This window comes from Phascolarctos cinereus, unplaced genomic scaffold, assembly GCF_003287225.1.
Source record: "Phascolarctos cinereus isolate Bilbo 61053 unplaced genomic scaffold, phaCin_HiC Scaffold_726;HRSCAF=1367, whole genome shotgun sequence".
NCBI classification, from domain to species: Eukaryota; Metazoa; Chordata; class Mammalia; order Diprotodontia; family Phascolarctidae; genus Phascolarctos; species Phascolarctos cinereus.
The window spans coordinates 158834639-158846726 of NW_027556098.1; positions in this window are offsets into that span (position 1 = coordinate 158834639).

Sequence of the window (12088 nt, forward strand, 5' to 3'; positions counted from 1 at the left end):
TAAAAAAAAGTGAACTCTACAATTACTGTATGGGAGGAACAAATCCAGAAAACAATTCATGTAAAATGAGCTTGTGTATTTTGTTTAGCTAAAAACTCAATTTAGGGCAGCTAGGTGGTGCAGAGAATGGAGAGCCATGCCTAGAGTCACAAGGACCTGAGTTCAAAGGTGGCCTCAGAGACTTACTAGCTGTCTAGTGGCAAGTCACAATCTTGTTCGCCTGAGTTTCTTCTTCTGTAAAATGAGCTGGAGAAGGAAATGGAAATCACTCCAGTATTTCTGAAATGAAAACCCCAAATGGGGCCATAAAGTCCTGGACATAACTAATGGATAAAACAATAACAAAAACTCAATATGAGTCAACTGTATGGTCTGACTGCCAAAATGCTAATTCAATCTTGGACTGAATTCATGAAGCCTAATAAATAGGAGCAATATTCACTGAATTCTTTGTTGGTCAAGCAATATCTAGCATCCTGTGTTCAGTTCTATTTACCACATTTTAGAAGGGATGTTGCCAATCAGAAAGTGACCAGGGAAGGGCAATCACTATGGTAAGAGGGACACTACACCATAAGTTCACGGATCTAGATTTGGGAGATTCCTTAGAGATTATCTATTCTAAACCCTTCTTTTTAGAGATGAATACAAGAAATGTTATATAGCTGACAAAAGGTCATACAGGGAGTATGAAACTCAGCTGGAACTGGAACCTTTTTGTTGTTGTTCAGTCATATCCAATTCTTCATGTATCTATTTGCTTGTTGTTGCAAAAGTACTGCAGTGGTTTGCCATTTCCTTCTCCAGCTCATTGCCCTGAGGAAACAGGGCTAATTGACTTTCCCAGGGTCACACAGCTAGTCAGTGTCTGAGGTCAGATTTAACCTCATAAAGATGAGTTTTCTTGACTTCAGGCCCATCACTCTATCCACTGTGCCACCTAGCTATCCCTTGATGATTACAAATTTTTCCACTATTCAACAGTTGCACAGTTAATGCTAACTCAGTAGTCATCCTTTTCATGAGCCATGTGAACATGACAAGAATGCACATTTGGCAACAGCACATATTAAAAACCGTGATAGTCAAGAGAGAAATGCTCTGCTGCTGGCTCAGTCGTCCCGTTTCATTCAATATGGAAAATTCCCAGTCCTAAAGCCCTCTTGAAGGCAGATAAACACACACAAAAAAGAACAAAAATGAAGATGTTTTTATTGAAGAACATGTTATGGTGAGGAAAAACACCATAACTGTTTTTAAATATTGGAAGGGCTATGATGATAACGAGGATTTTGACTTATTCTTTGGGATTCCAGAAAGTAGAGTCAGAATCTAGTGGTGGAAGTCATTGTGAGGCAAATTTTACTTCAATATAACAGAACTTTCTGCCAATTAGAACACTCTGAAAATGAAACGGGCTGGCTCATGGAATAGTCATTTTCATTTCTCTAGATGGGTTCACGCAGAGTCTGCATCACTATCTCTCGGGGATGTTTAGATTGTTATATCAATTAAAGATTGGATTAAATGATCTCAAGAGTCAATATCAAGCAAGGAAGTGTCTATGATTCTAAGTGATTCATCCAAAGGTACATGGCTGTGAAATGGCTAGACTTTTTCTACTGAACCACATTGCTTTATGGCATGAAGGAATGTACATACAGGAAAAAGGAAAATCACACCTTGCTCCTGCTCATCCAAAACAATTTCATGGATTAGAGGTCTCTCACTGGGATGAAGATAATTCAGAAAGACAGGAGAGAGAGAGAGAGAGAGAGAGAGAGAGAGAGAGAGAGAGAGAGAGAGAGAGAGAGAGAGAGAGAGAGAGGCAAAGAGACAGAGAGACAGAGACAGAGACAGAAACAGAGAGACAGAGAGAGAGAGAGATCTTACTCCAAGGAGAAATTCTCTGAAATCTCTAGTGTAGAAAGCTGGGGATAGGGACATGTTGGAGATGTTCATGCTCCTCTCATGTTAGCTTCTTGTTGGTCTTATTCTCCCTTTGGTAACATGAAATAGAATTGGCATCTTCTATCTTCTCTTTTGAAGCTGGAAATTAGAAGCACTCAAAGCAACTGCAGAACCCAAAGAGATTGCCAAGATTGAAGAGAGTGCAACTCAGCTCTCACCAACTCTGCCTTGACCCTAACAAAGGATCCACTTGTGTGGCGTTGATGTCCACCAATGTGGAAAGAAATCCCATAGCAGTGGACTTTAGGATTTGAGTTACTCTACACTATTTCAGCCTAAACTAGCACAAATGGTTGGCTTTTTTATCTCTATGAAATCTTTGTGGAAAGGATTTATGCTATAGTGAGGGTATCTTTGTTGAAGATATGAAAAGGCAGGAAATAAGATTTTTACTGATTTTTTTTCTATAACCGATTGCATTTACATAGTAAATCGAGAGTAGAGAGAATGAAATCTCACAGATCTCATCTGCTCTATTATTAAAAAAATTTTTTAAAATGGGTTCAGTAGAATAAAATGGAATCTTAAATATCCTCTTCAAACTAGATGCTTTCTCATTCATTTTTTAAGATTATAAAGTATGTCTTGTTAAATGCAAGCAGAAAGAAACTTTGCTGTCCCACTTAGTAGCATATAAGGTCCCTGATGACAGGGACTTTTTTCATTTTTCTCTTTGTATCCCCAAAGACTAGAACAATACCTGACACTGTAAGCAATTAATAAATATTTGCAAAATATTGAATTAATTTTGAAAGGCAGTTAAATATTTAAAAAAATAAAAACTAAACTTTTAATATTCCTTTGAACAACTTACACCCTTTTGTTTGCCTAGCAATGATATTTAGAAATAGTTGAGTCTATTCTAAAACTAGAACTTACTTTTAAAGCAAGGTGCACACAACTGAAAGTAAAATCTCCCAGTCATTTTCTTAAACCAGACTTCTAGTTGATTGAATGGGAGGCCCTATCCAATTGTCAAGTGATGTGTAGATTTCATACAATGCTCATCCATGCTGATTTTGACAAGTTATTTATACATCATGCTTATAATACATTGGGAAGGTTTGAGACAACTATCATAATCACTTTCCTTATATTGTCATTTTCCAGGGTGGACACTGTTCTTTAGTGCTTAACATAGGGGAATCATGGAGCAGCTAGGTGACACAGTGCATATAACACTGGTTCTAGAGTTAGAAAGAATTGAGTTCAAATCTAGTCTCAGACACTTACTGACTGTTTGCCCCTGGACAAGTTGCTCTATTTGCCTCAGACTCCACTTATATAAAATGCAAATGATAGCACCTACCTCCTATGGTTGTTGAGATGATCAAATGAGATACTATTGTAAAACACTTAACATGGTGTCTGGCATATTTTGCTGTTGTTCAGTTGTGTCTGACTCTCTGTGACCTCATTTGGGGTTTTCTTGGCAAAGATACTAAAGTGGTTTGCCATTTCCTTCTCCAGCTCATTTTACAGCAAACTTTGTTTGCACAAAGTTAAGTGATTTGCACAGCTAGTAAATGTCAGAGGCCGGATTTGAACTCAGGTCTTCTTGATTCCAGTCCCAGCATTCTATCTATTGTGCCATTTAGTTGTGCATCTGACTCAGAGGAAGTGACTACATATGTATGTGCATTTGTACATATACACACATATACGTATACATACAATAAACATGTATGTGTATATACACATATACATACACAAATACATATACATATGTATTTATAATATATATGTATATATAATATATGTGTATTATGTGTGTGTATATGTACATATGTGTATGTGTGCATGTTAGCTATTATTATAGGAGGCAATCTTTGTATTCGATACTACCTCTTCGTTTCTGCCCATTTTTGAATTCATATAGGAACTTGCTCTGATTTGACTTGCAAACTACTCTTGATTATCCTTTGGATCTCAACAGTGCCAAAAATGTGTTTTCATATCTTGCCCTATGTCCTTTTGGTTCATCAAAAGGTAACACTCTGTGTCCATCATACTCTATATGTCTTGGCACAGAGCTGATCAGAATTTTTTGTATGACCTGTATTTTTTGTCCAATTTTTCAGTAATTGGAGAATAGATTACTATCATTGCTTTCAAATGGATGATAGCAATTTCCTTACTGAAAAAAATGAAGGGAAAAAAGGTAAAAAAACTCCACTCTGCCAAACCACCCTCACTCTTACTAAGTGAAGCTCCAAGGTGATTTCTGTAGATATAAGCGGTGACAAATGACATGAGTCTTGTATATGTTGCTTAGTAATTTAGAGAGCAGATTGGGAGCTGTACATCCAAAATGTAGAAGTAGTCAACAAAGAATATTTTTATCATGACCCAAGGAGGAGAGTAAGTTTAAAGAGTAGCACTCAAGTCAAAAACAGGAGGTCAAAATATAGACAATTTAAGCCTCATAGATTCTACTGGCTTTTCCTTGTTGATTGTATAGAAATTCTAGTTTGACTCAAAAAAATAAAAAGGCAAAATATCCATCCAGGCAATGGTTAAAAGAGTCAAAATCTCTCTTTGTAGAGAAAGTGACACATACAAGGAACAATTAAATAGCAGGCCAGAAGTGGTAGAAATCAAGAGAGGCCCCAAAAAAAGAAGCCAAGCAGAGACACAAATTGACAGATAACAGCACCTCAAAAGAGCAATCCATAATATTACAAAAAGGATAGCCCAGAGGCAGATATAACCAACTTGTTCCACAGTGACTCACAATTTAAATAAATCACTAAATCAGTGCAGAAAATCAGAGAATCTTCGAGAGAGGAGGGAACAGCAGTATCCAAGGTTAAGAGGGTTCTAGCTATTTTACCTTGGCCATATAGTTTCCTTCCACATGTGTTTTCTTTTATGTATGGTTTTCCTTCCATTAGTTCTGTGGGAATCTTTGAGAAAATGTATCCCTTCTCTCTATGGAGGCAATAGAGTGTGTCACTTGTTGTGTTATGTTGTTTAATTAAATGCCATTGGCTTCAAACTAATATTCCTTCTAATTGGTTTGGTGAAAAAAAAAATTGGTTGAGGATCATGAGCTGTGGCTTTGAATACTGCACCAAAGAACTTTCAAGGTGCTCACAAATGAGGGAGGCCAAGGCTACATAGCCCATGCTAAAGCTATTTCAGGGCATACTATACAACAAAAGCCAGATGGCATCAGAAATAGTCTGACTTATAGCAAATATATCTATAATCCTAATCTCAAAGAAATTAATTAAAGCAGCTCCTTTTATAGACTCTATTACTCCAGTGCAGCTTCTGAAGTACTTCATTAGACACATGGGATGAAAATTGTTTTTAAAAAAGTACTTGGCATATTGTAAAATGATTTTTTAAAAATCTGAGTTATGCTATCACTCATTCCACATTCACAATTGCCACAATTCACATTGCCACATTCAGTAACTAAGCGGGCATAATGCCAGCACTGTGGGAGGCAGGAATGTCCTTCTGGAAGGAGAGGGGAAAGGTAGCAGACTGGAGAATGTTAGATCAGAGTTAGCATGGCCTCCTGGAAATAGCACTGTGACCTTTATCAGAAAGATAAAGGAAATGATCTGTGGCACAGGAAGCAACAGCTGTCAACAATAACCTTAATGACCCTCCAAGACTGCTTTTAGTCAGCCAATGAAAGCAAAAATTAGCCCAAGTCTATAAGCCAATATTTCTAAAATGGCCCTCATCTTGCAAAACTGACTATGCTGTCAGGAATTCAGAGGATCAGGTGAAATGTTGGTATAGCAAGGAACGTAGTTGAGGATATTCTGGTTGTCTGGATGTCAGGAGGCTGAGAAGGGAAAAAAAAGGAGGCATAGGTGTGCTTCCTCATGGAAGATTATTCCCATTTCCCATCATCAATAACCCCTGTTGGGTTGCCTACAAAGTGAAGCAAATTTATATAATTCTTGGTTAGGTTTGAGAAGGGGAGCTAAGCATATAAGAAAACACCTTGGATTGAGGAACGGCTGCACAAGTTGTACTATGTGATCATGATGGAATACTATTATACTATAAGAAATGATAAGCAGGATGCTCTCAGAAAAACCTAGGAGGACTTGCATGGGATGATGCAAAGTGTAATATACTGTGTACAAATTACCAGCAATATTATAAAATGATGAGCTATGAATGACTTAGCTGTTGTCAGCAACACAATAATCTAAGACAACTCTGAAAGACTTATGATGAAGAATGCTATCCATCCCCAGAGAAAGAACTGATGATGTCTGAATACAGATTGAAGCACACTTTTTTACTTTATTTTTCTTGAGTTTTTTGTCCATATTTTCTTTCACAACATGACTATTATGGGTATGTTTTGAATGACTACACATATATAACATGTATCAAATTGCTTGCCTTCTCAATGAGGAGGGGTGGAGAGGGAGGGAGGGAGGGAGAGAATTTGAATTCGAAACTCAAAGTTTTAAAAACAAATTTTAAAAATTGTTTTTACATGTAATTGATGAAAAATAAAAATTCTAAATTAAAAAAAAGCAAAGAAAACATATCTTGGGTCTGGTACATGTTGTGTAAGACAAAATAACCTTAGGTCCTGGTCCATATTGCCTGGGGAGAGTAGTTTGAGAGCTGAGCATCCAAAGGTAGCATAGAAGTAGGAAATAATTTTGTTCTGGGTGTGTGCTATAGTGAGATCAGAATAGGAGGGAGCAATGTCTTCTGGGAGTTAATTCATGTGAGATTAGAGAGTAAGTCAGTGCTGGTTAAGATTTGAGGGTGAGCAAGTAAGTGTGAACATAGGTTCTTGCTAATGGGAACGGGAATGCAGAGTTTGAGAAACCCTGCAGTGTTTTGTGGCATGGATAGTAGAGGGAGTGAAAATAGAAGCAACTTTGAATGGAGGTAGGTAGTATGACTCTGACACATTTGCTTTTACCTTCCTTGTCCCCTACATCAAGCAGTGTATACAAACAAGAAATGAATTTCCATAAAAATCTCCTACACTAGATACTATCCAATTTATAGCATAGATGAACCATGAGCTTCTATATTCCTCTTGATTCATTTCAAAAAGGTTTATACTGTAGTAGAGGAGGATGAGTAGAAGAAATTAAGTGATCTAAAGTATCTGTTACAGAAGGTTGTGACATTAATGGGAACACTAATGAGGTGTGGATACAAAAGACTATAAGACCTCTGTTATGATACAATCTAGTTAAGGAGACAAAGAATTAATGCATGAGAAGATAGCTAACTGTAACCTGGCCTAAGGGCACCTAAATGACAAAGTGGATAGAGCCTACACCTGGAGTCAGAAAGATTCATCTTTCTGAGTTCAAATCCAGTCTCAGACACTTACTACCTCTGTGACCCTGAGCAAGTAACTTAACCCTGTTTGCCTCAGTTTCCTCATCTGTAAAATGAGCTGGAGAAAGAAATGGCAAACCACTTTTGCCAAGAAAACCCCATAAGGAGACATGAAGAGTTGAACATGACTAAAATGAATGAATAACAATGACAAAGTGGCACTAATTGGTTTCCTTTTTTGGAGTCCAGGTCCAGCACCCCCATGTCCTGGGCTCATATGGACTGGTTTTGGGCTTGAAGGAAGCTCGAAAGATTACTCTCCCTTTGGTTCATATTGTATCCATCTAGGATTTACTCCGGTGAAATTTCTAAATAAAGCTTATCAAGATCTCCACAAGATATGAGTAAAAAGGATCCCTACTCAAGTTAATAATGTAAGTGATGCATTTTTTAACTTCAAGATATATGTCATTCCCATATCCAAAAAAAAAAATACAGAGGAGGCAAAAGACTCAAAGGAACTCATGAACAATGCAGAAAACATATAAGGCATGTATGATAGCTGAAAAATAATCATTGCAATTCCTTCATCTCTTTGATGGGACCCACTTTCCCCCAGAATCTTAAGGTCCTCCAGACCCAGTCCCCTTCCATGGGTCAGAAGAAAAATGGACTGAGGGCTGCTAGATAGGTGAAATCATGATACTCTGTTGAGCTGTTGTTACACCGTTCCAGAAGGGAAACACACTTGGGGCTTCTAGACAGGCATGGAACCTACTCTGTCCAAATAATTCATTATAACATTTGAGTGAAAAAGTTTTATTGAAATGAGCTGAACATTTAAATCTTTGATGTCTCCATATCATTTTGATCCTTTGATACAGCTCCTCATAGAAACAGGGTCCATGAACAAGATCCTCTTCTCTCGCCTGCCTGGGAAATTCTCTTTCTCTCAATGGAAGGTCAGATCCACAAACTCTCCAGCTCGAAGCTGCTTACAAGGCAACCCCTACATCTGGCACTGTCCAAGAAATTGCCTTAGCAAACTAGTCTGTAGGATCCCTCAAGCAGCAGGAGGTTAAAATTCAAAAATGACATTGATGTGATGTCACAAAATCAAGAAGAGCTGAATTATTTATGATAATGTCTAAGCCCTTCCTTATTCTTCTCTATGCCAGAAATTATGGCTTCCTGAGAGTAAGAGATAGAGGAAATTTTTGACACTGGCCTGACTGGCTGGATTCTCATTCTAGTCCCAACTCTGCTTTGTGTTCACTGTGTAGTCTTGAGAAGCCGCTTAATGTCTTCCGCTTTAACTTCATCTATATGACAGTGGTTTGGTGGTAGATGAGATAAACTGTAAGGCCTTCCCAGCTCTAAAATTCTATAATTTGATAAACCTGGAAACTTTTAGTGGGGAATATATTGAAAATACTGCAGATAAACCTGACAAACCCTAGAAGCATCTTAAATGACCAGCTTACCTTGTATATCTTAGACTTACTAAAACCCATTTCTTCCTTGGCTCCCTGACTGGTCTTCCTAATATGCTTCCTTATAGCCATTGGTGGTTGGCAGGTTTGTAATTTGTGACCTTGGGACTCTTTGAAATTAGTTGTTTAATGAATCCTCTATATCTTGTGCTCTGACAGCTGTGTTTCCCCTGGCTTTCCAGGGTCTGGCTCCTTGCCAATTGTCCCCTTGTGGCTGTGTCTTTTGGTCTAGGTCATTCTAGGTTAACTTTTAATTGATCCCATTCTGCACATATACTAAACTTATTCTACTGCCCTCCCTTCTCCCTTTGTTGTTTCATCACTCCCTCTTTGGAATCCATCTTTCTTTTGTTATCCTTGTGTTTCTAAAACTGTTACAAGTTATTCTTCTCTAGCTCTTAGGATTATTTTGTATCCTTGTCTTCTCCACATTTCTTGGTTTGATAATTTGGTTTGGTATACCTTTACCTTTGTTCTACTCCATTAAAAAAATCTAATTAAGAACACATCGAGTTCAAAAATAGTGGATTAAAAAAAACAATTCAAACGACTTCTCAGGTTTTATTTGTTTCATTGTTATTTAACTTTCTAGCTGGATGAGCTCTAGCAAGTCATTTAACCTTTGTGGGCCTCAGTTGACTTATCTCTAAACTGAGGATAATCATACTTTTCCAGAAAGAAACTGGATGGGAACTGGACTAGATGACCCCTTGGATCTTTCTCATTTAGTTCTAAGAAAACTTCTGTGTTAGCTCAGTGAAAAACAAAATGAAAATAGATTTTTGAATCCACTGATTTTAAACTCAGAAATTGTTTTTAAAGTGATCCTCATAGATTTTTTTTTTAGTGAATCAAGATATTCTCTGCTCTTGAGTGGATCCTGCTTGCCAGTTTTAAAATGGGCAGATCACATGCAAATGGAATAATAATAAACATTCAGATAGTGTTTTAAGATTTGCCACCAGCCTTTATATATATTATCTCAACTGATTTTCACAACAATCCTTCGAGATAGGTGATGATAATACATCCAAAGAAACTGGGCTTGCAGAGTTCATTGGATCATAGATTCCGAGTTGGAAATTTTCCTTAGAAAACATCAAGTCTAATTATTTTATTTAACATATGAGGAAACTGAGGCTCAGATAGATGATATGGCTTGCCACTTAATATTTTCCTGAAGTCAAAAGAAAAGAGATAATGGAATTCTCTGAAATGTCAGGTAAAAAAAAACTGGACACATATATGTATGTGTGTGTGTGTGTGTGTGTGTGTGTATATATATATATATATACATACATATATGTATATATATATACATATATATATATAAACTTAAATACAAAATAAGAAAAGGGAGGAAGCATGTCATATGCACAGCAAGAACATAAAAGAGGATTTAAAATGTATAGCAATAAATTTCCATTTCAAGAAAACCTATAAAACAAATACTACACACTGTGTTAAGAACTGTCCATCTTTTCTTTGTTTCCTTGTTAGTTTTCTTTTGTTCTCTGCTGTGCATTTTTTATTTTGATATTTTACCGGCTTCTCCCCCCTCCCCCATCGAAGACTACAATTAAGCATAGACAGATATATATATATATAGATATATATATAGATATATATATATATAGATATATATATATATATATATATATATACACACACACACACACACACACACACACACACACACACACACACATACATATATACACATACATACCTATATACATATACAGACATATACTTTCACTAACAAATTCAACTTCTGATCTTTGTTTCTATGTTTGTGCATATCTCTTATTTCCTAACTCTCTTAACTCCTGTACTTTGTTTCTACCCACTACCTTAGCTTCCTATTACTTAATCTACTCTCCCTCTAAGGATCCCCTTTTCCTCCCAAGGATCCCTCCCTTGTCCTCCCATTCCTATTAATCTAAATATGCTTCTATGCCACCCCCACAATCTATTCCCTCTTCCTCCCCCTAGAGATCCCTCCTTTATCTTCTCCCCACTCCCTATTCCCTTGGCATTTTATTTCTTTCTGAATTTAGAAGACTTTTATATGGTTCTAGGTAGATATATATTGTTACCTCTTGAACCCATTCCAGGTAAAAGTAGGTTTCCAGAACAGCTCTCCTCCCCCATCTAATTCCTCTATGTCCTGTCAGTTCTTCCTCTCATACTTCATTTGTATAAAATAATTACCCTTTTTGGCTGCTCCTAAATGGTTTTACTTTTTTAGAATCATATCATACACAGGTCTACCACAATCTTTCTTATAAACTACCCAATTACTTATTTTACATTTTACATACATAAAAGGCATAAAAGGTAAAGTCTGTCTTTATTGAGTCTCTTGTAATTAGTTTTTTGTATGTACCTTATATTTCTCTTGGCTCTTGTATGTCAATTCTTGTACTAAGCTCATTTTTTTAAACAAAATCCTGAAAGTCTGACAGTTCATTAAAAGTTGCTTTTTTTAAAAAAAATCAAGATTATGGTTAGGTTTGCTGTATATAATAATTTTGGCCAGGATCCACTTCTTTTGTTCTTCAATATATAGTGTTCCAAGACATGTGATCTTTTAGTGTTACCACTGCTAGGTCTTGTGGGATTCTAATTGTGGCCTGGCCATATGTAATTTTTTTTCTTGTTGCTTGTAATATTTTATCCTTGAGCAGGATATTTTGGAATATAACTGTAATATTCCAATGGGTATTCCTCATGGGCTCTCTTTCAGGTGGTGATCAGTAGATTTTTTCTATTTCTACTTTCCCCTCTTCTTCTAATGCTTCTGGACAATTTTCTTTAATTATTTGTTGTACTACTGTATCAAGATTCTTTTTTTTTTATCATAGCTTTCAGGTAATCTCATTCTTATTTTTATCTTCTTGATCTGTTCTCCACATCAGTTGTTTTTCTTATGAGATGTTTCAGATTCTCTTCTATTTTTTCATACTTTTAATTTTGTTTTACTATTTCTTGATCTCTTTTAACTTTGCTGGCTTTCCCTTACCTAATTCTGATTTTAAAGAGTTATTTTCTTGCTTAAGATTCTGGATCTCCTTTTCTAATTGGCTTTCTTTTCATAATGTTCTTGTTTTTCTTGAATTGTTCTTTTTTTTGTTTGTTTTTCCTCAATCTCTCACACTTGATTTTTAAAGACTTTTTTTTTCCTATGAATTCTTTTTCAGCAGGTGACCATTTGATGACACCTTTGGGTTAGAAGAGAGTTTCTTTACTTCACTATCCTCCTCTGAAGATGAACCCTGGCCTTCTCTATTTCCATAGCAATTCTCTATGGTTGTATTCTTTCTCTTTTGCCTGTG